Raw genomic sequence first — 12,342 nt, forward strand, 5'->3', positions numbered from 1 at the left:
TAGTTAATAGTTGTGTTCCTTCTAAAGCCGATTACACGTTATAAAAACAAATATGGTTTCCATAGGTATATAATGTGCTATAGAAAAAATATTAACATTGAAACATCAATATCTCAAAAACCGTTGCTAAATTATGTTTTGCGAGAAATTCAAAAACTTATAATATACGGGGCCAGAAAAAAATCAAGTGTAACATCATTACTATTACGTTGATCCCCTTGTATATACCGATTCTACATCAAAATGCGCAACAAAAAATAATAATAAACAGCGTGTTCGAGCACATTTTGAAAAATTATACCTTGATTTTTAAACGTTTGTGATACCTATCTATAAACAAGCGTAGTGCACTCAGTGCGGCAGTACGCATGCAAACAATCGATCATCCGGTCGATATCGAGACCAAACACATCTTTATTAACACGACCTCACTTTCTCGTTGGACGCATATAGTACAGTTTCCTACTATTTCTACTTCGAAACTCCGCCACATGCAACATGCAGCAGCACGTATTTTTTAGAATAGATTGCGCGAACGAACGTAAAAATGTGGTACTCGTAATTAAATGTATTGTATTAATTCAACCAACGTTTTAATTCCTGGATTTATTGCAATTGTTTATTTTGAACATCGTTTGTATTTTTTAAACGAATGTTTAAAATCATCGAACGCAAAAATTGACTGAATTTTTACAATTGTTTCATTTTAAGCTGTGGTTGAAATATTTAAACTAACGTAATAATTAAGGAGCGCCAAATTACCATGATTTTTTACACTCGTTTGTCTGAGGGGAAAGTGAAAGTAACGTTTTAATTAAACAAACGCTAAAATTAAGCATTGTTTTTATTTGGTGGTATTAAATATGTACATGATTTTTAAACTAACGCAGGAATTGACATTTATTTTCAAACCAACGTTTTAAAATGTATCGCCGAAATTTCTATTGTTTGAACAATACATTATTTCTGCGTTACATTAAAGAGCAAAACGGCGTTCCATAAATATAGGTCGGTAGCGCAGGCGGAAAGTGGTTTTTCCGCACGCAAAAATCATGTTTTCGGTGATTTTCTAGTGTCGCCTAAAGGTTTTTAATGTCATTGGATAAGAAATTTAGTGAGGATTCCAAAAATGTGCTTAAAACACTCATTTTCCCACTCCAAGTGGGTTTTACACGCGATTTTCTCCCTGACTGTCCTTTCAAACTGTGTTTCTGGCAGTTCAAACATTGACACCGCTTTTCATCCTGATTGTACCAAATTGTGTAGTGTTTTTTAGGTTATTGGATAGGAAATTTAATGAGGATTCCAAAAATGTGCTTAAAACACTCATTTTCCCACTCCAAGTGGGTTTCACACTCGATTTTGTCCCTGACTGTCCTTTTAAACAGTGTTTCTGGCAGTTCAAACTTTGACACCGCTTTTCTTCCTGACTGTATCTCTTTTTGTAGCGTTTTTAATGTCATTGGATAGGAAATTTAGTGAGGATTCCAAAAATGTGCTTAAAACACTAATTTTCCCACTCCAAGTGGGTTTTACACGCGATTTTGTTCCTGACTGTCCTTTCAAACAGTGTTTCTGGCAGTTCAAATTTTGACACTGTTTTTCTCTATGACTGTACTCGATTTTTTAGTGTTTTTCTAGGTTAGTGGATAGGAAATTTAGTGAGGATTCCAAAAATGTGCTTAAAACACTCATTTTCCCACTCCAAGTGGGTTTTACACGCGATTTTGTCCCTGACTGTCCTTTCAAACTGTGTTTCTGGCAGTTCAAATTTTGACACAGCTTTTCTTCCTGACTGTACCAAATTGTGTAGCGTTTTTAATGTCATTGGATAAGAAATTTAGTGAGAACTCCAAAAATGTGCTTAAAACACCAATTTTCCCTCTACAAGTGGGTTTTACACGCGATTTTGTCGCTGACTGTCCTTTCAAACAGTGTTTCTGTCAGTTCAAACTTTGACACCGTCTTTCTTCCTGACTGTACCTCTTTTTGTAGGGTTTTTAATGTCATTGGATAGGAAATTTAGTGAGGATTCCAAAAATGTGCTTAAAACAGTAATTTTCTAACTCCAAGTGGGTTTTACACGCGATTTTGTCCCTGACTGTCCTTCCAAACAGTGTTTCTGGCAGTTCAAACTTTGACACCGCTTTTCTTCCTGACTGTACCATATTGTGTAGTGTTTTTTTAGGTTATTGGATAGGAAATTTAGTGAGGATTCCAAAAATGTGCTTAAAACACCAATTTTTCCACCACAAGTGGGTTTTACACGCGATTTTGTTCCTGACTGTCCTTTCAAACTGAGTTTCTGACAGATCAAATGTTGACACTGTTGTTCTACCTGACTGTACCAAATTTTGTAGTGTTTTTAATGTCATTGGATAGGAAATTTAGTGAGGATTCCAAAAATGTGCTTAAAACAGTAACTTTCTCACTCCAAATGGGTTTTATACGCGATTTTGTCCCTGACTGTCCTTTCAAACAGTGTTTCTGGCAGTTCAAACTTTGACACCGCTTTTCTTTCTGACTGTACCTCTATTTGTAGTGTTTTCAATGTCATTGGATAAGAAATTTAGCGAGGATTCCAAAAATGTGCTTAAATCACTCATTTTCCCACTCCAAGTGGGTTTTACACGCGATTTTGTCCCTGACTGTCCTTTCAAGCTGTGTTTCTGGCAGTTCAAATTTTGACACAGCTTTTCTTCCTGACTGTACCTCTTTTTGTAGTGTTTTTAATGTCATTGGATAGGAAATTTAGTGGGGATTCCAAAAATGTACTTAAAACACTAATTTTCTCACTACAAATCGGTTTTACAGGCGATTTTGTTCCTGACTGTCCTTTCAAACTGTGTTTCTGGCAGTTCAAATTTTAACACCGCTTTTCTTCCTGACTGTACCTCTTTTTGTAGTGTTTTTAATGTCATTGGATAGGAAATTTAGTGAGGATTCGAAAAATGTTCTTAAAACACTAATTTTCTCACTACAAATCGGTTTTACAGGCGATTTTGTTCCTGACTGTCCTTTCAAACTGTGTTTCTGGCAGTTCAAACTTTGACACCGCTTTTCTTCCTGACTGTACCTCTTTTTGTAGTGTTTTTAATGTCATTGGATAGGAAATTTAGTGAGGATTCCAAAAATGTACTTAAAACATTCATTTTCCCACTCCAAGTGTGTTTTACACGCGATTTTGTCCCTGACTGTCCTTCCAAACAGTGTTTCTGGCAGTTCAAATTTTGACACCGGTTTCTCCCTGATTGTATCAAATTGTGTAGTGTTTTTTTAGGTTATTGGATAGGAAATTTAATGAGGATTCCAAAAATGTGCTTAAAACACTCATTTTCCCACTCCAAGTGGGTTTTACACGCGATTTTGATCCTGACTGTCCTTTCAAACTGTGTTTCTGGCAGTTCAAACTTTGACACCGCTTTTCTTTCTGACTGTACCTCTATTTGTAGTGTTTTCAATGTCATTGGATAAGAAATTTAGCGAGGATTCCAAAAATGTGCTTAAAACACTCATTTTCCCACTCCAAGTGGGTTTTACACGCGATTTTGTCCCTGACTGTCCTTTCAAGCTGTGTTTCTGGCAGTTCAAATTTTGACACAGCTTTTCTTCCTGACTGTACCTCTTTTTGTAGTGTTTTTAATGTCATTGGATAGGAAATTTAGTGGGGATTCCAAAAATGTACTTAAAACACTAATTTTCTCACTACAAATCGGTTTTACAGGCGATTTTGTTCCTGCCTGTCCTTTCAAACTGTGTTTCTGGCAGTTCAAATTTTAACACCGCTTTTCTTCCTGACTGTATCTCTTTTTGTAGCGTTTTTAATGTCATTGGATAGGAAACTTAGTGAGGATTCCAAAAATGTGCTTAAAACACTAATTTTCCCACTCCAAGTGGGTTTTACACGCGATTTTGTTCCTGACTGTCCTTTCAAACAGTGTTTCTGGCAGTTCAAATTTTGACACCGCTTTTCTTTCTGACTGTACCTCTATTTGTAGTGTTTTCAATGTCATTGGATAAGAAATTTAGCGAGGATTCCAAAAATGTGCTTAAAACACTCATTTCCCCACTCAAGGTGGGTTTTACACGCGATTTTGTCCCTGACTGTCCTTTCAAACTGTGTTTCTGGCAGTTCAAATTTTGACACAGCTTTTCTTCCTGACTGTACCAAATTGTGTAGCGTTTTTAATGTCATTGGATAAGAAATTTAGTGAGAATTCCAAAAATGTGCTTAAAACACCAATTTTCCCTCTACAAGTGGGTTTTACACGCGATTTTGTCGCTGACTGTCCTTTCAAACAGTGTTTCTGTCAGTTCAAACTTTGACACCGTCTTTCTTCCTGACTGTACCATATTGTGTAGTGTTTTTTAGGTTATTGGATAGGAAATTTAGTGAGGATTCCAAAAATGTGCTTAAAACACCAATTTTTCCACCACAAGTGGGTTTTACACGCGATTTTGTTCCTGACTGTCCTTTCAAACTGAGTTTCTGACAGATCAAATGTTGACACTGTTGTTCTACCTGACTGTACCAAATTTTGTAGTGTTTTTAATGTCATTGGATAGGAAATTTAGTGAGGATTCCAAAAATGTGCTTAAAACAGTAACTTTCTCACTCCAAATGGGTTTTATACGCGATTTTGTCCCTGACTGTCCTTTCAAACTGTGTTTCTGGCAGTTAAAACTTTGACACCGCTTTTCTTCCTGACTGTACCTTTTTTGTGGTGTTTTTAATGTCATTGGATAGGAAAATTAGTGAGGATTCCAAAAATGTACTTAAAACTGTCATTTTCTCGCTCCAAGTGGGTTTTACACGCGATTTTGTCCCTGACAGTCCTTTCAAACTGTGTTTCTGGCAGTTCAAATTTTGACACTGTTTTTCTCTATGACTGTACTCGATTTTTTAGTGTTTTTCTAGGTTAGTGGATAGGAAATTTAGTGAGGATTCCAAAAATGTGCTTAAAACACTCATTTTCCCACTCCAAGTGGGTTTTACACGCGGTTTTGTCCCTGACTGTCCTTTCAAACTGTGTTTCTGGCAGTTCAAATTTTGACACAGCTTTTCTTCCTGACTGTACCAAATTGTGTAGCCTTTTTAATGTCATTGGATAAGAAATTTAGTGAGAATTCCAAAAATGTGCTTAAAACACCAATTTTCCCTCTACAAGTGGGTTTTACACGCGATTTTGTCGCTGACTGTCCTTTCAAACAGTGTTTCTGTCAGTTCAAACTTTGACACCGTCTTTCTTCCTGACTGTACCTCTTTTTGTAGGGTTTTTAATGTCATTGGATAGGAAATTTAGTGAGGATTCCAAAAATGTGCTTAAAACAGTAATTTTCTAACTCCAAGTGGGTTTTACACGAGATTTTGTCCCTGACTGTCCTTCCAAACAGTGTTTCTGGCAGTTCAAACTTTGACACCGCTTTTCTTCCTGACTGTACCATATTGTGTAGTGTTTTTTTAGGTTATTGGATAGGAAATTTAGTGAGGATTCCAAAAATGTGCTTAAAACACCAATTTTTCCACCACAAGTGGGTTTTACACGCGATTTTGTTCCTGACTGTCCTTTCAAACTGAGTTTCTGACAGATCAAATGTTGACATTGTTGTTCTACCTGACTGTACCAAATTTTGTAGTGTTTTTAATGTCATTGGATAGGAAATTTAGTGAGGATTCCAAAAATGTGCTTAAAACAGTAACTTTCTCACTCCAAATGGGTTTTATACGCGATTTTGTCCCTGACTGTCCTTTCAAACAGTGTTTCTGGCAGTTCAAACTTTGACACCGCTTTTCTTTCTGACTGTACCTCTATTTGTAGTGTTTTCAATGTCATTGGATAAGAAATTTAGCGAGGATTCCAAAAATGTGCTTAAAACACTCATTTTCCCACTCCAACTGGGTTTTACACGCGATTTTGTCCCTGACTGTCCTTTCAAGCTGTGTTTCTGGCAGTTCAAATTTTGACACAGCTTTTCTTCCTGACTGTACCTCTTTTCGTAGTGTTTTTAATGTCATTGGATAGGAAATTTAGTGGGGATTCCAAAAATGTACTTAAAACACTAATTTTCTCACTACAAATCGGTTTTACAGGCGATTTTGTTCCTGACTGTCCTTTCAAACTGTGTTTCTGGCAGTTCAAATTTTAACACCGCTTTTCTTCCTGACTGTACCTCTTTTTGTAGTGTTTTTAATGTCATTGGATAGGAAATTTAGTGAGGATTCGAAAAATGTTCTTAAAACACTAATTTTCTCACTACAAATCGGTTTTACAGGCGATTTTGTTCCTGACTGTCCTTTCAAACTGTGTTTCTGGCAGTTCAAACTTTGACACCGCTTTTCTTCCTGACTGTACCTCTTTTTATAGTGTTTTTAATGTCATTGGATAGGAAATTTAGTGAGGATTCCAAAAATGTACTTAAAACATTCATTTTCCCACTCCAAGTGTGTTTTACACGCGATTTTGTCCCTGACTGTCCTTCCAAACAGTGTTTCTGGCAGTTCAAACTTTGACACCGGTTTCTCCCTGATTGTATCAAATTGTGTAGTGTTTTTTTAGGTTATTGGATAGGAAATTTAATGAGGATTCCAAAAAGGTGCTTAAAACACTCATTTTCCCACTCCAAGTGGGTTTTACACGCGATTTTGATCCTGACTGTCCTTTCAAACTGTGTTTCTGGCAGTTCAAACTTTGACACCGCTTGTCTTCCTGACTGTACCTCTTTTTGTAGGGTTTTTAATGTCATTGGATAGGAAATTTAGTGAGGATTCCAAAAATGTGCTTAAAACAGTAATTTTCTAACTCCAAGTGGGTTTTACACGCGATTTTGTCCCTGACTGTCCTTCCAAACAGTGTTTCTGGCAGTTCAAACTTTGACACCGCTTTTCTTCCTGACTGTACCATATTGTGTAGTGTTTTTTTAGGTTATTGGATAGGAAATTTAGTGAGGATTCCAAAAATGTGCTTAAAACACCAATTTTTCCACCACAAGTGGGTTTTACACGCGATTTTGTCCCTGACTGTCCTTTCAAGCTGTGTTTCTGGCAGTTCAAATTTTGACACAGCTTTTCTTCCTGACTGTACCTCTTTTTGTAGTGTTTTTAATGTCATTGGATAGGAAATTTAGTGGGGATTCCAAAAATGTACTTAAAACACTAATTTTCTCACTACAAATCGGTTTTACAGGCGATTTTGTTCCTGACTGTCCTTTCAAACTGTGTTTCTGGCAGTTCAAATTTTAACACCGCTTTTCTTCCTGACTGTACCTCTTTTTGTAGTGTTTTTAATGTCATTGGATAGGAAATTTAGTGAGGATTCGAAAAATGTTCTTAAAACACTAATTTTCTCACTACAAATCGGTTTTACAGGCGATTTTGTTCCTGACTGTCCTTTCAAACTGTGTTTCTGGCAGTTCAAACTTTGACACCGCTTTTCTTCCTGACTGTACCTCTTTTTGTAGTGTTTTTAATGTCATTGGATAGGAAATTTAGTGAGGATTCCAAAAATGTACTTAAAACATTCATTTTCCCACTCCAAGTGTGTTTTACACGCGATTTTGTCCCTGACTGTCCTTCCAAACAGTGTTTCTGGCAGTTCAAATTTTGACACCGGTTTCTCCCTGATTGTATCAAATTGTGTAGTGTTTTTTTAGGTTATTGGATAGGAAATTTAATGAGGATTCCAAAAATGTGCTTAAAACACTCATTTTCCCACTCCAAGTGGGTTTTACACGCGATTTTGATCCTGACTGTCCTTTCAAACTGTGTTTCTGGCAGTTCAAACTTTGACACCGCTTTTCTTTCTGACTGTACCTCTATTTGTAGTGTTTTCAATGTCATTGGATAAGAAATTTAGCGAGGATTCCAAAAATGTGCTTAAAACACTCATTTTCCCACTCCAAGTGGGTTTTACACGCGATTTTGTCCCTGACTGTCCTTTCAAGCTGTGTTTCTGGCAGTTCAAATTTTGACACAGCTTTTCTTCCTGACTGTACCTCTTTTTGTAGTGTTTTTAATGTCATTGGATAGGAAATTTAGTGGGGATTCCAAAAATGTACTTAAAACACTAATTTTCTCACTACAAATCGGTTTTACAGGCGATTTTGTTCCTGCCTGTCCTTTCAAACTGTGTTTCTGGCAGTTCAAATTTTAACACCGCTTTTCTTCCTGACTGTATCTCTTTTTGTAGCGTTTTTAATGTCATTGGATAGGAAACTTAGTGAGGATTCCAAAAATGTGCTTAAAACACTAATTTTCCCACTCCAAGTGGGTTTTACACGCGATTTTGTTCCTGACTGTCCTTTCAAACAGTGTTTCTGGCAGTTCAAATTTTGACACCGCTTTTCTTTCTGACTGTACCTCTATTTGTAGTGTTTTCAATGTCATTGGATAAGAAATTTAGCGAGGATTCCAAAAATGTGCTTAAAACACTCATTTTCCCACTCCAAGTGGGTTTTACACGCGATTTTGTCCCTGACTGTCCTTTCAAACTGTGTTTCTGGCAGTTCAAATTTTGACACAGCTTTTCTTCCTGACTGTACCAAATTGTGTAGCGTTTTTAATGTCATTGGATAAGAAATTTAGTGAGAATTCCAAAAATGTGCTTAAAACACCAATTTTCCCTCTACAAGTGGGTTTTACACGCGATTTTGTCGCTGACTGTCCTTTCAAACAGTGTTTCTGTCAGTTCAAACTTTGACACCGTCTTTCTTCCTGACTGTACCATATTGTGTAGTGTTTTTTAGGTTATTGGATAGGAAATTTAGTGAGGATTCCAAAAATGTGCTTAAAACACCAATTTTTCCACCACAAGTGGGTTTTACACGCGATTTTGTTCCTGACTGTCCTTTCAAACTGAGTTTCTGACAGATCAAATGTTGACACTGTTGTTCTACCTGACTGTACCAAATTTTGTAGTGTTTTTAATGTCATTGGATAGGAAATTTAGTGAGGATTCCAAAAATGTGCTTAAAACAGTAACTTTCTCACTCCAAATGGGTTTTATACGCGATTTTGTCCCTGACTGTCCTTTCAAACTGTGTTTCTGGCAGTTAAAACTTTGACACCGCTTTTCTTCCTGACTGTACCTTTTTTGTGGTGTTTTTAATGTCATTGGATAGGAAAATTAGTGAGGATTCCAAAAATGTACTTAAAACTGTCATTTTCTCGCTCCAAGTGGGTTTTACACGCGATTTTGTCCCTGACAGTCCTTTCAAACTGTGTTTCTGGCAGTTCAAATTTTGACACTGTTTTTCTCTATGACTGTACTCGATTTTTTAGTGTTTTTCTAGGTTAGTGGATAGGAAATTTAGTGAGGATTCCAAAAATGTGCTTAAAACACTCATTTTCCCACTCCAAGTGGGTTTTACACGCGGTTTTGTCCCTGACTGTCCTTTCAAACTGTGTTTCTGGCAGTTCAAATTTTGACACAGCTTTTCTTCCTGACTGTACCAAATTGTGTAGCGTTTTTAATGTCATTGGATAAGAAATTTAGTGAGAATTCCAAAAATGTGCTTAAAACACCAATTTTCCCTCTACAAGTGGGTTTTACACGCGATTTTGTCGCTGACTGTCCTTTCAAACAGTGTTTCTGTCAGTTCAAACTTTGACACCGTCTTTCTTCCTGACTGTACCTCTTTTTGTAGGGTTTTTAATGTCATTGGATAGGAAATTTAGTGAGGATTCCAAAAATGTGCTTAAAACAGTAATTTTCTAACTCCAAGTGGGTTTTACACGCGATTTTGTCCCTGACTGTCCTTCCAAACAGTGTTTCTGGCAGTTCAAACTTTGACACCGCTTTTCTTCCTGACTGTACCATATTGTGTAGTGTTTTTTTAGGTTATTGGATAGGAAATTTAGTGAGGATTCCAAAAATGTGCTTAAAACACCAATTTTTCCACCACAAGTGGGTTTTACACGCGATTTTGTTCCTGACTGTCCTTTCAAACTGAGTTTCTGACAGATCAAATGTTGACATTGTTGTTCTACCTGACTGTACCAAATTTTGTAGTGTTTTTAATGTCATTGGATAGGAAATTTAGTGAGGATTCCAAAAATGTGCTTAAAACAGTAACTTTCTCACTCCAAATGGGTTTTATACGCGATTTTGTCCCTGACTGTCCTTTCAAACAGTGTTTCTGGCAGTTCAAACTTTGACACCGCTTTTCTTTCTGACTGTACCTCTATTTGTAGTGTTTTCAATGTCATTGGATAAGAAATTTAGCGAGGATTCCAAAAATGTGCTTAAAACACTCATTTTCCCACTCCAACTGGGTTTTACACGCGATTTTGTCCCTGACTGTCCTTTCAAGCTGTGTTTCTGGCAGTTCAAATTTTGACACAGCTTTTCTTCCTGACTGTACCTCTTTTCGTAGTGTTTTTAATGTCATTGGATAGGAAATTTAGTGGGGATTCCAAAAATGTACTTAAAACACTAATTTTCTCACTACAAATCGGTTTTACAGGCGATTTTGTTCCTGACTGTCCTTTCAAACTGTGTTTCTGGCAGTTCAAATTTTAACACCGCTTTTCTTCCTGACTGTACCTCTTTTTGTAGTGTTTTTAATGTCATTGGATAGGAAATTTAGTGAGGATTCGAAAAATGTTCTTAAAACACTAATTTTCTCACTACAAATCGGTTTTACAGGCGATTTTGTTCCTGACTGTCCTTTCAAACTGTGTTTCTGGCAGTTCAAACTTTGACACCGCTTGTCTTTCTGACTGTACCTCTATTTGTAGTGTTTTCAATGTCATTGGATAAGAAATTTAGCGAGGATTCCAAAAATGTGCTTAAAACACTCATTTTCCCACTCTAAGTGGGTTTTACACGCGATTTTGTCCCTGACTGTCCTTTCAAGCTGTGTTTCTGGCAGTTCAAATTTTGACACAGCTTTTCTTCCTGACTGTGCCAAATTCTGTAGTGTTTTTAATGTCATTGGATAGGAAATTTAGTGGGGATTCCAAAAATGTACTTAAAACACTAATTTTCTCACTACAAATCGGTTTTACAGGCGATTTTGTTCCTGCCTGTCCTTTCAAACTGTGTTTCTGGCAGTTCAAACTTTGACACCGCTTTTCTTCCTGACTGGACCTCTTTTTGTAGTGTTTTTAATGTCATTGGATAGGAAATTTAGTGAGGATTCCAAAAATGTACTTAAAACATTCATTTTCCCACTCCAAGTGTGTTTTACACGCGATTTTGTCCCTGACTGTCCTTCCAAACAGTGTTTCTGGCAGTTCAAACTTTGACACCGGTTTCTCCCTGATTGTATCAAATTGTGAAGTGTTTTTTTAGGTTACTGGATAGGAAGTTTAGTGAGGATTCCAAAAATGTGCTTAAAACACTAATTTTCCCACTCCAAGTGGGTTTTACACGCGATTTTGTCCCTGACTGTCCTTTCAAACTGTGTTTCTGGCAGTTCAAATTTTGACACAGCTTTTCTTCCTGACTGTACCAAATTGTGTAGCGTTTTTAATGTCATTGGATAAGAAATTTAGTGAGAATTCCAAAAATGTGCTTAAAACACCAATTTTCCCTCTACAAGTGGGTTTTACACGCGATTTTGTCGCTGACTGTCCTTTCAAACAGTGTTTCTGTCAGTTCAAACTTTGACACCGTCTTTCTTCCTGACTGTACCTCTTTTTGTAGGGTTTTTAATGTCATTGGATAGGAAATTTAGTGAGGATTCCAAAAATGTGCTTAAAACAGTAATTTTCTAACTCCAAGTGGGTTTTACACGCGATTTTGTCCCTGACTGTCCTTCCAAACAGTGTTTCTGGCAGTTCAAACTTTGACACCGCTTTTCTTCCTGACTGTACCATATTGTGTAGTGTTTTTTTTAGGTTATTGGATAGGAAATTTAGTGAGGATTCCAAAAATGTGCTTAAAACACCAATTTTTCCACCACAAGTGGGTTTTACACGCAATTTTGTTCCTGACTGTCCTTTCAAACTGAGTTTCTGACAGATCAAATGTTGACACTGTTGTTCTACCTGACTGTACCAAATTTTGTAGTGTTTTTAATGTCATTGGATAGGAAATTTAGTGAGGATTCCAAAAATGTGCTTAAAACAGTAACTTTCTCACTCCAAATGGGTTTTATACGCGATTTTGTCCCTGACTGTCCTTTCAAACTGTGTTTCTGGCAGTTAAAACTTTGACACCGCTTTTCTTCCTGACTGTACCTTTTTTGTGGTGTTTTTAATGTCATTGGATAGGAAAATTAGTGAGGATTCCAAAAATGTACTTAAAACTGTCATTTTCTCGCTCCAAGTGGGTTTTACACGCGATTTTGTCCCTGACAGTCCTTTCAAACTGTGTTTCTGGCAGTTCAAATTTTGACACT

Source organism: Ips typographus, linkage group LG4 (genome assembly GCF_016097725.1).
Source record: "Ips typographus isolate SLU linkage group LG4, UJ_Ityp_2.0, whole genome shotgun sequence".
Lineage (NCBI taxonomy): Eukaryota > Metazoa > Arthropoda > Insecta > Coleoptera > Curculionidae > Ips > Ips typographus.